This window comes from Chionomys nivalis, chromosome 7 (genome assembly GCF_950005125.1).
Source record: "Chionomys nivalis chromosome 7, mChiNiv1.1, whole genome shotgun sequence".
NCBI lineage: Eukaryota > Metazoa > Chordata > Mammalia > Rodentia > Cricetidae > Chionomys > Chionomys nivalis.
Window position 1 is genome coordinate 63,654,349 of NC_080092.1, and position 16,184 is coordinate 63,670,532.

The window sequence follows — 16,184 nt, forward strand, 5'->3', positions numbered from 1 at the left end:
TGAGGATTAGAATAATTAAATGTAAAGCCTCCTTGAGAACAAGCTCAGTTGCCAACAGTCAAAGCCATTTCGTGAAACATACAGGAAAATTATGAAAGGATTTACCGGGCTTCACAGCCTTCCCACTTCCACATCAACTTTACAAGTGTTATGATCTAAAAGGAACAGGCCGACCCTTCGGGGAGAGAATTAAATACCACGGCTTATCAGAGAGAACCACTCCCGTCTTCAGGCCCTGTGACAGTCCTGTGCCCATGTAACTGTGATATACTTAAGAGTTTCCAAAAATTACACACGTTTCCTCAAAAGAGATATAGGGAAAAATATAATCGCGGGGTAAAAGGCCAAACACTGTCTCTGCTGAATGCTTAAATAGCCAATTATGTGTCTTAATACATTAATTCTATACAGAGAAGGAGACTATTATAGGCAAGTTGAATAAGACATCTTAAAAAATGTACCCTGGGGCCTAAGTCCATTCAACTGACAGTAAAATCACCCTCAAAAAAGCAGTTTTATGCAACATCTAGTATTTTAATTTTCCAGCTGCCAACAGGAACATATAAAGGAACAGAAATTAAACTAATTATGTCAGCGCTCAGTGAACAAAACTTTAATTGTATTACACACTAGACATCTACTGAACAATACAAAGGCCCTTAAGGGTAGGGACTTCTGCAGAATATAAATGATTCCCAGTCAATATGACAGAAATTAGTCTGTTTAGGCAGTGAACAGATTCATATGTTACATGCAAAAGTTCGGCTGATATGATAATCCAATATAAAAAATAAATACGTAGGGTAAGGGGGGAAGCCTACAATGGTTCTAAATCACCCCGCGACTTCCATATGCTGTATCATTAGTAAGCCCTTGGAACCCTCATTGTACTGATCAGTTTCCTTAACACCCTACCTACAAAAGAGCCTATTCATTTAGCCGGGAGACAGGTGTTAGCAAACCAGCAACCTCTTTCTGCCTCCAGTGCCAGGAACCCAGCCTGTAATCATCACGGCATGATCAGCACGTTGAAAGGAAGGGCAGCCTGGAAGAGGGAAGAACAGAGCAGGAAAGGAAAAGGACTCAGAGAAGGGGAAACATGGCAACAAATGAATGCCAGGCACTGCTGAACAGGGCCACCCTCAAAGCCTGCTAGCCTAATTTGAGTTTCCGGGCTACTGTCCAAGTATACCAAGCAGATTTTGGATAATGTTATTAATTTATTACTGCAGGTAGTAATTCTGGGCATATGCCAACACTCCAGTATTTCTGAAAAATTTTTTAAAGCATTGGTAATTGTCCCATGGCTTCATTTTTCTCACCCATACTCTCTCTCTCTCTCTCTCTTAAAGGTGTGTGCCACCGCCGCCCAACTATTCTCTGGTTCTTTAGTCCTTGCTCCTCTGTATACTTCCTAGTACAACTAACTGCATAATCATTCCTAGAAAGATGTAAGAAGCAGGCTGGATTTTAGTAGATACCTTAGATAGGCATGATGCACTTTTGTAATAACAGCTACTGGAGAGGCTGAGGCAAGTTCAAAGACAGCCTGGACAACTACCTCAAACTGACTGATAACTGTCTTTACTATTGCTGGCAGGAAAGCCATCACCAGAAGCAACTTGGGGAGAAAAAAAAGGGTTTATTTCACTCAAGCTCCATTTAACAATTCATCATCAAAAGCAGCGAGGATAGGAATTCAAGCAGGGCAGGAAACTGGAGGCAGGAACCAAAGTAGAGGCCACAGAGAAATGTTGCTTACTGGCTTGCTCCTCAGGGCTTGCTCAGCCTGTTTTCTGCGAGAATCCAGGACCACCAGCCCAGAAGTAGCCCCACCCACAAAGGACTGGGCTCTCCACCGTGAATCACTAATAAAGAAAATGCCCAACAGGTATGCCGACAGCCTGATCTTACGGAAATGTTTTCTCAGTTGAGGCTCAGTCCTCCCTGATGACTTTAGCTTGTGTCAAGCTGACATAAAACTAGCCAGTACAATGAGTGATGATGGCAGTTCAGCAGTTAAGAGCACTTGCTGCTCTTACAGAGGACCCAAGTTTGGTTCCCAGCACTCACAAGGTGGCTTACAGCCATCTGTTAAGTCCAGTTCCAGGAGATCCCACACCTTCTTCTGACCTCCATGGGCACCAGACAAGCACATGGTGCACAGATAAACATGCAGGCAAAATACTCATCAATAAAATAAAATAAGTAAATCTAAAATGTATATACAAATAAATAAGTAAAAAGAGGGTTAGAGATGAAACTCAGTGGAACAGCACTTGCCTGGCATGTTTGAGGCCTTAGGTTGAAGCTCCAGGTACTCCAGGTACCCCTTAGAAGGCAGAGGGAAAAGAACTGAAGTCTAGGCCAACCTGGGTTAAGCAATGAGACTCTTGTCTGTCTGTCTCTGTCTCTCTCTCTCTCACTCACATACACTCACTCACACAGTTACTGTAAAGCCAAGCACAGTGTAATCCCAGCACTTATGAGGAAAGCCAGGGCACGAAGGATCAAGAATTAGACACCAGGCAAGGTATGGTGGTGCACGCCTTTAATCTTAGTACTAAGGAGAGAGCCGCAAATGGGACTCTGAGACCAAGCCTGTTCCACGCAGCAAATTCTACGCCAGGCCGGGGCTGCAGTGACTTTCTCAAACAAAAGTCATCCTGGTCTATGTAGCAAAACCTTATGGCCAACACTTTGAAATCATTGTTTCAAACCCAAAGGCTCTCCAAATGCTTCTGGCACACAGCTAGTGTGGGCACCACTGCTGTATTCCGTTGATATGAACATATGTATTTATGACATAAACCTATATAAGTATGTCCAGTAAGATCATTTTATCATCTGCACATCAAGTCCTATGAAATTTTGAAACTGGGGTTCAGGTCTTTGTTTTCTTAACATTTTAAAAACTTAAATGGAATACAGTGAATTCTCAAGGAACGGCTGCCTTCTGGGTCCTTCTTACAATAAACACGCTGTAAGGTTGAAAGCTACACTGAACATCACATGACTTTCCTTTGATGACTCAGGATCTCCCAATGTCACCAGGTCAACACTCACTACTATGAACTAGACACTGTATTGGCAGAACCAAAAACAGCAAAAAATACATATAAAAAAGATATATTTTAAGAAAGTAGATTAATCCAATGAGATAAAACTAAAGGGACATTTAAATGAGCTGCCTCAATATACAAAGAGAAAAAAATATATACAAAGATCATATTTTCTCTTTTAATCTTCATGTGCATATTTTCCATCTTTTAATCCATATAACAATCCTACCAGATATTTTCTTTCTTTTTTTTTTTTGGTTTTTCGAGACAGGGTTTCTCTGTGGTTTTGGAGCCTGTCTTGGAACTAGCTCTTGTAGACCAGGCTGGTCTCGAACTCACAGAGATCCACCTGCCTCTGCCTCCCAAGTGCTGGGATTAAAGGCGTGCGCCACCACCGCCCGGCCTTCATCCATTTCTTAAACCCAAGTTTAATTCCTTAGTATATCTAGTGCCTAATTCTGTTTTAACTTAGACTTGAGCAACTTTTCTTCTTTCCCTGAACTCACCAAGTCCCTGTGACTAAAGTTTACTGATGATTTATTAAGCATCCATTAATTTCAATAAGGGCTTCAGCCATGAGAAACAAAATAACCAGCACGTTGGTTTTATTTTAAAATCTTACAGAAAACATCCCCAGGCATCTCTCCCATCCCACACTGATCATAACTACACTCCACTACCTAGTCAAACCTCCAGCTGCTTCCACATTATCATTTGTCCACTCAGGATGAAGAGAGCTACGGTCACCAAAACCCTCCCTCGTGACTCCCAGCAGATAATACAGTTGAGGGGCCTTGCTGTAGAATATACAAGTCATAAAAGCTTTGTGTTGATCTGTCACAACTAGGAGATGGGTTATTCTAGCAAACCAAACATCCTGGAAAATATCACGATGCTATCAGAGCGACCGCAGATTTATAAAGAGTTCAGTGCACCCCATTTCAATTTTTAAAATGGTAAGCCAGGCAGGGGGGTGCACACACCTTTAATTCCAGCATTCAGGAGGCAGAAGTAGGCAGATCTCTGTGAGTTCGAGGACAGCCTGGTCTACAGAGCGAGTTCCAGGACAGCAGAACAACACAGAGAAACCCTGTCTTGGGGGGGGGGGGGGGAGTTAAGAAACCAGAAGTGAACTCCAATTCTCAAAGTTCCAAAGGACTTGATGTACAGTTGTTACGTTTCTATGACACGTATGTTCGTATCAACGAATTACAACAGCGGTTCCCAAACTAGGCTGCACTTCAGAGGTAGCTGGAGAGCCTTTTGGAAATCAGATGGTTTCAAAATGTAGGTCATCATCCGATGAATCAAAAGGTGGGGCCCTGAGATCAGCATCTTTCAAGAATGCCTGGGTTACAGACCGAACCTCTCAAGGAGTGGCTGACTTTCTGGAAACTCCTTACAATAAAACAAGGTCGAAAGCTACTCTGAATCTAATACGACATTCCTTTGATGGCTCAGGAGCCTTCACGGCTTCCCAGGACTAGTGGGTCAATACCGACTAGTCACTATATGGCAAAATTAGAAACTAAGGAAAAGTTTAACACAGATTTCCTAATGGCAGAAAGCAGCTTTTGTTTTACCATCCAGATTCAAAGAGCTGGGTTTCTCCCAGAAAAAAATGCACATTTTATGCTTGCTTTGTAAAGGGGAAATGTTTTTAAAACATGTAGGACTCTTAACCAACTGCTTAGCTCCACTTCAGATGTAAACAGGCTCCAAAAATGTAGAATATTCCAGTCTGAGTAAAAGCAAAGGAGGAACTTCATGTCCATCTTGAGGAAGAGAAACGATAATGGGTTTAGACTAAAATCAGCTTAACAGAATTAGTTGTGACCAACTGTCCAGAGTTCAGCAACTGTTAAGTCCTGAGGACAGGCTGGGCTAAGGACAATAAACACAAGAGGTCAATTACTACCTATTTGAGACGACCTACAGAGCCTCAGAGCCTAATTGGTTTTAGGATTTTAAAACTGCATGGCTAAACCGAGAAAGTAACCCAAACATTTCCCTATTAAAGAACTGGAGTCTGCGTCTGCATATGAAAAGATCACCCTTACAATCGCCAAAATCATTCTTAAACAGACGCCAGGTATAACCAAGGAGTTATGGTTGTAGTTCCTTGGTACACCATGTTTACTATGTGCAAGGCCCTTAATTCCCACCCCTTACCACACTCCCATCCCCCTCACACACACACACACACACACACATAACCAGCAACCACCACCAAATAAGTCATCAACTTCAAAAACAAAACAAAACAAAGCAGTGCCTCCCTGGAGACTTGACTAGCAGCAATCTGAACCATCCATCCTCAGCAGACTCTGAATGAGACTCCTACTCTAAACCAGAGAGACAAGGCGCCAAGGTGTAGCAGTTAATCTTTCTCTTTCCTCCCCAAACACAAATGCATTACCAGCACAAGTTTGGTGTCAAAGTCCCTCATCTGCCATTAAAATAACAGCCATATTAAAGATTCTACGATGCGAATAAAAAGCAGTGTACTTAGCTTCCTCCCCAACATTCCTTACATTTATGTAGACGGTGTCAGAAAGTAGCAGGTAGGGCCCACAGAGCCAGGTGTGACTGTCTTAAACTTCACAAGGCTCATGTACTGGGAAAGGAAGCAATCTTTTTGTTAATGTTGCTATTTATTCAACTAGTCCATGAAAATTCCTTTAAGAGGCATTTCTATTACATGGTACTAAATAAAATACTCAGGTCAACTGGCTTGGTGAACAGAGTTTGAAAACAGGTAAGCTTTCTGAGAACCCAGTTTCTCTTTTTCGTTATTATTTTAGCAGCTGGTTAAACTGGTCAATTTAGTGGATGGATTTACAACCCTGGATCCCAATGTAAACAGTCAGGATAACAGCTGATCAATATGAGAAGTTTTAATGAACTGGACTTTGCAATTAAACAAACATTAAAGTGAGTGTGTCCTCTATTACACGGGTATCTTCGAACACCAAGTTATTAGTTAGACCTGCCACATCAATCTGCTACTGTCCTCCACAATACCCAACTGTTCTCAAAGACAACACTACCTGTAAAGAGCGCGGTGGTGGTGGCACACGCCTTTAATCTCAGCACTCAAGAGATGGAAACAGGCGGATCTCTGTGGGTCTGAGGCCAGCCTGGTCTACAGAGCAAGTTCCAGAATAGCCAATGATACTCAGAGAAACTCTGCCCCGAAAACAAATAAACAAACAAACCTGTAAATAAATAAACCCAAACTGTTGAACTGTACTCTGGAGTCCAGAATTAGCAAATATGCAAAAAGTTTCAGAAACACTAGCCACCATCTATTTCTTTGAATGAGAAAGAACGTGGGGGAGGGGGACAGAAGGATAAATACGTTGCCAGAAAGGAAATATCATAGCCAACTTCAGTCCTAGAATTCTACAAACTGGGCCCAGGACCAACTTCCCTCCCATTCCTAGAAAAATGCCACAATACTCGAACAGCCTTGCCATATTTCAGTACACTGGACTGTCACGGCAAGAATCACAAAGCTCTCAAAAGAGGGGACGGGGAAGTCTCTAGGTTCTCCAAATTACCAGCCAAAACACGCATTAGGAGCTTACTGTTTTCTTAGAAGGCCACACGCATCCCCGGGTGTTTGCCCATGGCCTTTAACCAGGCTACAGAGTGGGAGTTGTGGGTAAATTCCCACTTCCGAGCTAAAAATAATCTTCCTCCGCGTGGACTGAGAGAAACGTGGTACTCTTCCTTGATTACACAACCAGCACCCCCACACACACACTCACACCCCCAAAATGACAGCCTAACAAAAAGGAAAAATTAAGCTGTTGTTTTGTCTGTTCTGCCAGTCTCCAATCAAGCTCTGAGCAGACAGATGCCAGGAAAAGCTACGGGCTCCCCTGGTCTCCCCAGACTTCCCCATGCCCGGTCAAATGTCTCCTGGGCAGCCGGCTGGCGAGGGGCCCCACTTCCCTCTGAGTCTGAGCCAGGGCCACACAGTGGCGACCTCACACACCTCGGGAACAGAGGTCGACTCCCAGGGGGGCAGACAGCCGACAGTGGCAGGGAGGAGGGGAGAGCAGCAACCCCAGACTTCCCATCTAACCTCCAAACTCCGAATCTCCAGGGTCCTCCCGTAGGTAGGGAGCCAGTGGCGCCGAAGCTCTGCCTCAGTTTTCTCTGTCCTACAAAATTTCATCCCCCCCCCCACTGCCGCCGCCCCCCGCCCCAGGAGCCAGCAGGACCTGCTGGTTTCTTACGACACTTGGGCACAAGTTGAGGACACACATCCCGGGGTTACGGCGCACACAGGCGAAATGCTTTGCGGCACTTTCAATGGGACAGGTGTAGGATGACCTGGCGGCGGAGAGTTCCTGAGACCGAGGGCACTGCAGACTGCCGGGGCGCAGCTGCAGCTCCGCACCCCCGGGAGCACAGCCTGGGGCGCCCTGTCCTCCGGCCCGACCCGCCGCGGCCACTGCCTCCTCACCTGCCGCGGACGCTGCCTGGCCGCACCTGGGGGACCGAGGCCGGTTGGGTGTTGACCGCGGCCGCTTAGGCAGCGCAGCTACGAGGTCCCCCACCGCAGCCGCCGTCGCCACAACTCCCGGGCAGAGGGGCGCCCGGGTGCGCGCACCACATCCTCACGGGCGGCCCCAGGAAGTCCACCCCCACCGCCCCAGTCTCCCGCGGCTCGGCGTGGGCCCCGCCCTCCCTGCGTGCGGCCCCGCCCGCCCCACGTGCGGCCCTGCCCCCGCGGGAGCGCGCCTCGCTCCGCCGCGCCCGCACCACCATAGAGAGGAGTCGGGCGCGCGGCGGTCTAGGGCGCAGCTTCCGCGAGCGCCCTCTGGCGGAATCCGACCTCGGACTGCAAGAGCCCCGACAGAAGGTGTGGGGTCCAGAGTTCGAGTTTCGGCTGAATCAATCCCGTACCTTGAGCAAGTCTCTGAACATCATCAGTTTGCTTTTTAGTAAAGTTTAAATGTTGAGCCCTTGATTTCATGTTTCGTTGTACCCGACAGACGACAGTTTTCAGTTCACAGTGCAAGAAACCCAGACTCACCCAATGTTTTTTTTTTGTTTTTTTTTTTTGGTTTTTCGAGACAGGGTTTCTCTGTAGCTTTGGAGCCTGTCCTGGTACTAGCTCTTGTAGACCAGGCTGGTCTCGAACTCACAGAGATCCGCCTGCCTCTGCCTCCCAAGTCCTGGGATTAAAGGCGTGCGCCACCACCGCCCGACTTCACCCAATGTATTAACTCACGTGGAGGTATTAAAAGGCAAGACTGTGGAGCATCATAAACTTCGCGTTCCTTCTAGGATTAGCTACTTTTACAGTAGGAAGGCGGAAACACAGCCAGAAAGGTTGTAGTACAATGACAATGACTGCCAAGAACCACCCAGCCATCATTCATCAGTTGAGCACCTTTTGGCAGTAACCTTTCTGAAGTCTTCCCCATCCCAGAAAAGCAGGTTGGGCCTGCCTGCAGATTAAATGAGAGGATGCACAAAGGCCTTAGCAAAGCATAAAGCACCAGGATAGCATAGGGGATCATTAGCCAATGATCTAAGAAGATGCCGAGTCATGGAAGTCATATAAATGCTAATTCTTCTGCCTGATGTCTAGTGACATCATTTTCTTAGGCTTCAGGTTCCGATCACAGACCTCTCACAGTTTTCCTGAGCAATCTGTAGTTTTACTTATTCTATATTTTGGTGCTTGGAATTTTTGTATATACCAGGCAAGTGCTCCACCACAGTGGTGCTCGGCCCCTTGTATTTTTTTTTTAATTTTTTTAAAGATTTATTTATTTGGAATACAATGTACTGCTGGCAAGGAAGGCACCAGGTCTCATTACATTACAGATGGTTGTGAGCCACCATGTGGTTGCTGGGAATTGAACTCAGGACCTCCCTGGAAGAGCAGCCAGTGCTCTTACCCTCTGAGCCATCTCTCCAGCCCCAGTCCCTTGTATTTTAAAATGAGGACTATCAGAAGGGAACAAGAACTAAAGTATTATTTATCCATATCAGGCTGTCACTTTACAGTTCCATTTCCAGTTCTCAGAACAGCCCAGCACGCTCGGTGCTGTTACTTGCTTGTTATCAACAAGGATCTACATCTTAAGTAATTTTCCCACTTCCATACAGAGAAAAGCACGTCTGGGATGTGAAACCGTTTCTTTCTCCAACCTGGAGCGTAAGGGGAGCTCCGCCTTCTAAGCATCCCCTGCACCTGAACTGAATGTCCACGCCTTTCTCTCCCCTGCTTATTTCTGCAGCTTAGCTGCAGTTTTCCGTGTTCTCTGCTTCTCTTGGAGCTTTTTCTTCCACAAAGTTGCCTCCTCTCCTCCGCCTTTCTCTGGTTCCTGTTCCCTTGAAGTGCCAACATTGTTCACCGTCTGTGTTTCTGAAATGGGTCTGTGAGCCTCGCTGGCAGCTCACACACTCTCCACCACATCCCCCTCCTCTGGATATGAATTATAACCACAGACCTGTAATAAGTCCAGAACAGAGGTGAGATGAGACTCAGACCTGGGATTATTTGTTAACTTAGCCCAGAAGCAGAGTGCACAGTTCTGAAAAGGACTGCACTTACTCCCTTAATTGGACTCAATAATTAAGGTTTGGACGCCTGGCATCCCACGGAAATCTTTCTCTCAGGGCCCTCTGGTCCATATTATGGCTAAATCATCAGAGTGGTGCTAAATAATGAGCAGATCACTGGAGCGAGGCCCCGGAGCTGCATTTACCCACACCCCTCCTTTTCCCACCTTCGGCGTTATCACCATCTCTATTTTTCATCTTTATCGTGCCCTTCCGCAGAGGCATTCAATAATGCACCCATTGTGCGAGTAATCTGAAATCCTTTTCGGCGAGCAATAGTATTTAGTAGTAATAAAACACTAATTTGTCTACCAAGTGACATATTTATAGGAGCTGTTTACTTTGACATATTTTTATTATTTCTACTCATTTGCTAAGTACTTTCCAATACATATTTATGAAGCACATGCCTTTCCCCAAACAGGTCTGAAAAAATAAATCTCATTGTTTCTTGTATTAGTAGCAGCAAGGCTTCTAAGTCCTACTGCCCCGATTTCTGTTGCTTCTGGCAGGAGCCAGAAGAACTAATGGTGATTGAGCACCTACTGTGTGCCGGGCTCTCCGCGAAAGGCACTTTCCGTAAATCATCTGTTCAACTCCCCCGAGATAAGCATTTTACCAATAAGAGAAAATGTAACTCTGTACAACATAGATTTCAACCAGTAAAACAAACGCACTGTCTTCCCCGAGGAACTCTGCCAGAAAATGCACAGCAGGGTATTGAACCTAGATCTTTCCTTGATTCCAAAGTCCCAAACCACCATCCCACTGCACCAGTCGCAGGCCACTCCAACATCTCAGGATAAAATATTCCATAAAATCAGTCAGGCGTGGTGGCACACACCTTTAGTTCCAGTACTGGGGAGCCAAAGGCAGGTGGAGCTGGACAGCCAGGGCTACACAGGGAAACCCCGTCTTGAAAAAACAAAAATAAAAATAGATATTAAAAGCTCTGTAAAATCTAAGATATTCATGATAAGAGTTATTCCCTAGGAAGCCAGCTGTGTCCCCCAAAGCAGAGTGAGTACAAGAACTGTGCCCATTCTGAGACTGGTGTGGGTACTTTTAAAGAAAATGGCCCCTAAAGGGAGTGGCACTAATGGAAGGTGTGGCCTTGTTGCAGGAAGTGTGTCACTGTAGGGTGGGCTTTAAAGTCTCCTATGCTCAAGCTATACTCAGTGGGACAGACTACTTCCTGTGGTCTGTGAGTCAGGATATAAGAATTCTCAGCTTCAGGCCGGGCGGTGGTGGCGCACGCCTTTAATCCCAGCACTTGGGAGGCAGAGGCAGGTGAATCTCTGTGAGTTCGAGACCAGCCTGGTCTACAAAAGCTAGTTCCAGGACAGGCTCCAAAACCACAGAGAAACCCTGTCTCGAAAAACCAAAAAAAAAAAGAAACCCTAAGATAGAAATTGGTGCTAGGAACTGGGGAATCATGATAGGCCAGTTCATGGTTTTGTTTGTTTGTTTGGTTGGTTTTGTTTTTTTGTTTTTTTTTTTCAAGACAGAGTTTCTCTGTAGCTTTGGAGCCTGTCCTGGAACTCACTCTGGAGACCAGGCTGGCCTCAAATTCAGAAATCCACCTGTTTCTGCCTCCTGAGTACTGGGATTAAAGACGTGTTTCGTCGCCGGGCGGTGGTGGTGCACGCCTTTAATCCCAGCACTTGGGAGGCAGAGGCAGGCGGATCTCTGTGAGTTCGAGACCAGCCTGGTCTACAAGAGCTAGTGCCAGGACAGGCTCCAAAACCACAGAGAAACCCTGTCTCGAAAAACCAAAAAAAAAAAAATAAAATAAAGACGTGTTTCGCCACTGCCCAGCTGGATTATGTCTTTGTTTGGAATAGCATGGACTTTGGAAGTTTGGGTTAGGAAGGCAGTGGAATACTTTAAGCATACAAGTAGGAGCATGGAAGACAGTGGCGCTAAGAGTTATTTGAACTATAGGGCCTGGCTCAAGGAGTTTCAGAGAAGAATATTATGTTGCCTAGAGATCACTCTTGTGATATTTTGGTGAAGAATATGACTGCCTTTTGCTTTTGTCCAAAGAGTCTGCCTGAGGCTAACAAGAAGAGTTTTGGATTAATTCTGTAGGCAGAGGAAAATCTCAAAACAGCTGAGGACAGACTCTGTGGTGTAGTTATTAGTAGTAACACTAATGTAAAGATTTATAATGAAAAGGAGCAAGCTGATTTGGGTAAATTACAAAATGTAAAATTTAAGAAAATAAACACTAGTAGGTGGAATGGGGTTAAGTCCTATGCTCAAGGAGAAAACCAGATAAAGAAATGGAATAAAGGGCTAGAGAAATGGCTCAGAGGTTAAGAGCACTGGCTGCTCTCCCAGAGGTCCTGAGTTTAATTCCCAGCAACCACATGGTGGCTCACAACCACCTGTAATGAGATCTGGCGCCGTCTTCTGATGTGTGGGCATACATGGAGACAGAATGTTGTATACATAATAAATAAATAAATCTTTAAAAAAAAAGAAATGGAATAAAGGGAGTGATGACCTCAGGGCAAGATCCCACCCAGTTAAGTTTCCAATTTTTTTATTGTTTGCTTTGTTTATCAAGACAGGGTTTCTCTGTAGCTTTGGAGCCTGTCCTGGAACTCGCTCTATAGATCAGGCTGGCTTCAAACTCACAGAAATCCACCTGCCTATCCTCCCAAGTGCTGGGATGAAAGGCATGCACCACCATTACCCAACTAAATTTCCAATTTGTGGAAAGGAATTAAAGAAAAGCTTAGAGCCCTGTGTAGTGGTGCAGGCCTTCAGTCCCAGCACTCCAGAGTCAGAGACTGGCAGATCTCTAAGTCTGAGGCCAGCCTGGTCTACAGAGAAAATTCCAGGACAGCCAAGCTTACACACTGAAGGTAACCATTGGAAACAGAAAGCTGGTGAAGCTGTAACTGAAAGATCTCTGAGTTGAAGGCCAGCCTGGCCTACAGATCTAGTTTCAGGACAGCCAAGTTTAGGCAGTGAAGGAAACCATCGAAAATAGAAAGTTGGTGAAGAATGAGAGGCCATGCTCCAGCCCGAGTAAGCAGCACAACTTGGCAACTTTGGCAACATGATTCTGCAGTTAAGGATAGAAGATAGGGGCTATGAAATTTGCCTCTATGACTTAGAGGCCAGGATGTGTCAGGGACATCCCTGAATGGAGGTCTAGAAAAGCCACTTTGTGCACTTGGGAGGCAGAGGCTGGCAGATCTCTGTGAGTTTGAGACCAGCCTGGTCTACAAGAGCTAGTTCCAGGACTGGCTCCAAAACCACAGAGAAACCCTGTCTCGAAAAAGCAAAAAAAAAAAGAAAGAAAGAAAAGCCACTTTGTGAAGCTGCGAAGTTGAAGCCTGGATTGCCTTGGAGACTCTGGGATGTTGGAGATGCCATAATGATGGGATACCTGCGGAGGGGAGCTGCTAACAGGGAGTAAAACCAGCACAAGAGAAAGAAGCTGGAGGGAGTTGGAGATCTGAAGAGTGTTTTGACATCAGACATGGAGATACAGAGTTTGGAGTTTGCCCAGGTGGTTTTCAGTCTTGCTTCGGTTCAGCATTTTCTCACTATGCTACCTTGCCCACATTGTGGAATGGTAATGTATATCCTGTGCCATTGTACGTTGGAAGTATATGATCTGCTTTTTTGTTTTTATTTTATAGGGGATTACAGTTAAGAGATTGCATGAATCTCAGAAGAGACTTTGAACTTTGGACATTTACACAGTGCTGATACTGTGATAGACTATGGGGACTTTTGAATTTGGACGATGATTTAGCTAGAAGCCTTTGGGGGGCAGGGAGTGGAATGCAGTGGTTTGAAGGAAAAATGGCCCCCAAAGGGAGTGGCACTAATGGGAGGTGTGGCCTTGTCGCAGAAGTGTGGCCTTGCTGAAGGAAGCGTCACTGTGGGATAGGCTTTGAAGTCTCCTGTGTTCAAGCTACACCCAGTAAGACAGATCACTTTCTGTTGTCTGTGAGTCAAGATGTAAGAACTCTCAACTCTTTTCTCTAGCCTGTCTAGATATGCCATGTCTGCCTGCATACTGCCTTGCTTCCAACCATGGCTATAATGAACTAACCCCCTGAACTGTAAGTGAATCACCCCAAATAAATGTTTTCCTTTATAAGAGTTGCTGTAGTCATGGTGTTTCTTCACAGAATAAAAACCCTTACTAAGACAACTAGCTACATAAATTGTAAGCACTATGTGGATACTTGGTCACAAATCCAAGATTCCACTCTTCTAGGTCAATGGTCCTGGGTGACTGAGATTAAAGGCATGTGCCACCACCATGCCTACCAGGACCAAAGCAACTCTTATGAAAGAAAACATTCATTTGTGGGCTTTCTAACAGTCCCAGAGGTTTATTTAGTCCATTATCATAATGGTGGGGAGCAAAGCAGCACACAGGCAGACATGGTGCTAGAGAAGTAGCTGAGTCAGACAGTGGTGGCGCAGGTCCTTAATCCCAGCACTTGGGAGGCAGAGGCAGGAGAGTCTCTGTGAGTTCGAGACCAGCTTGGTCTTCAAGAGCTAGTTCCAGGACAGGCTCCAAAGCTACAGAGAAACCTTGTCTCAAACAACAACAACAATAATAATAATAGAAATAAAATAAAAAAATAAAAATAGAGAAGTAACTGAGAGTTCTACATCTGGACCCACAGGCAGTAGGAAGAGAGAGGTACTGGGTTTGACATGTGCTTTTGAAACCTCAAAGGCCACTCCCAGTGATACACTTCCTCCAACAAGGCCACACCCCCAATCCTTCTCAAGTAGTTTCACTCCCTAATAACTAAGCATTCAAATATATGAGCCTATGTGGGTCATTCTTATTTAAACCACCACAATATGTGTTGTGTGTATGTGTGTGCACACATGTATAGTACAACTATAACATATTTATAGGGAGTAATTTACCTTGTTCTAATTCCAGCTGTACACATGACCAGCACAGAGAACTGGCCAGCTGAAACTCTACCCAGACACCTCCATGCCAGAATACAGTGAAAGCCTAGCAGGCTAAACGTGCATCTGAATCCCTTATCTTCTCCTGGCTCACATCTCAGGCATGCTCAGAGTCTGCTGTTTTTCATTCAGCTTTATTCCCCTCTAACCCTTCAGCGCTCTTGCACGCACACACGATATCTGCTTTCTCTGGAGTGTTTGTCATTCCCTCTTCCCTGGGGGAAATGGGGACGAGCTGAGAAAGTAGATCTGTGATCTAGCTTTTTATCGGTGAGCTCAGCTGAAAAGGGGTTGAGATGCATAGCCTCGGCTGCTGGGGCAAAATATGAAAGGGGATTTTGTTAAAATATTTACATATTTACAGCTGAAGGCAGCAGGAGGTTCCATTTAGTCTGCAAGATGAAGGGATTGCCAGTGCCACTCAGCTTGTCCTAAGCCCACCATGAGTCGGGGGCTAAGCGCTGAGCGAGCATACACACAAGCCAGGACAGACTCGCCTACTGTCTAACCCGTCCCCTAAGCCAGTCCATTTCCAGTAGGACCACAGCAGGTGCCTCAAGAAAGCTAAGCCTGAGCCTCAACTCCATAGCTGCTTCTTGGTTGGTCTGAGCCCACCACTGAGGCACCATTCCTTTCCCACTACTGAACTAGACACAGGGCAGGAGGCAGTTCCGCATCAATGAGGTAGGAAGCAGGTCAGCAGTCAGTAGGAGGAAGCTTGAGTTCTCCTTGTTCTTCAAAGGACACAAGGGGGTGATCCCTTTCCTGCCCGTAGATGCTGTCATGTCTGGATTAATGTTCAGAGGGTACAGCCAGGTTTTAATAAGGGCAACAAGCTTGAAGGCAAAACCAACACAGAGAACCGAGGACGGAGATAGAAAGGCTCTCGGCTTCTGCATGCTGGGCCGTTGAGCCACTGCATCAACCAACCTTTGCTTCACGTTATCAGGAACGAGTGATCTTCTTATCATTGATGCCTCTCTAAGTGGGATTTTGTTACTTGCTATGGAAAGCAGCTTCAATAATACATGGATCTCCCTGCTCCCCTCCCCCCCTCTCCCACCCCACCTCCAGTCTCAGACTCAAGACCATCAAGTGCAGCACCCAGTAGGTATTTCACATTTTGTCTAATTTCAAACAGACAATGACCTCCTTGTACTCATTCTCCACCCTTTATGCTTGCTTCTATCCTGGTACACCCATCAGGGTTTCTCTGTGTAACAGAGCCCTGGCTGTCCTGGAACTCATTTTGTAGACCAGGTTAGCCTTGAACTCACAGAGATTCGCCTGCTTCTGCCTCTCTAGTGCTGGGATTAAAGGCATGTGCCACCATGCCCAGCATATTTTCTTTATTACATTTTTATTATCATGTGTGAGGGCATGCATGTACGGAGGTCAGAGGACGACATGCAGGAGTCAACCCATTATGTGGGATTCAGGGACTGAACTCAGGTTGTCAGGCTTGGAGGCAAGCATCTCTATTCTGCTGAGCCATTGCATTGGCTCTAAATATCAGATTTTGTAACTCTGGTCCCGTTTCCTGCAGCTAAGACACAACTAATTATA

At 45.7% G+C, this 16,184-nt stretch overlaps 1 protein-coding gene across 1 annotated transcript in view; it reads right to left on the reverse strand.

Moving 5' to 3' along the window:
- Positions 1 to 7,713, reverse strand: part of Rffl (ring finger and FYVE like domain containing E3 ubiquitin protein ligase) — a 65,187-nt gene extending 57,474 nt beyond the window's left edge. The window contains exon 1 of the mRNA XM_057773478.1: positions 7,540 to 7,713. The gene's annotated coding sequence lies outside the window, so the exon portion shown is untranslated. The remainder of the gene's footprint in view (positions 1 to 7,539) is intronic.
- Between the last annotated feature and the right edge of the window lie 8,471 nt (positions 7,714 to 16,184).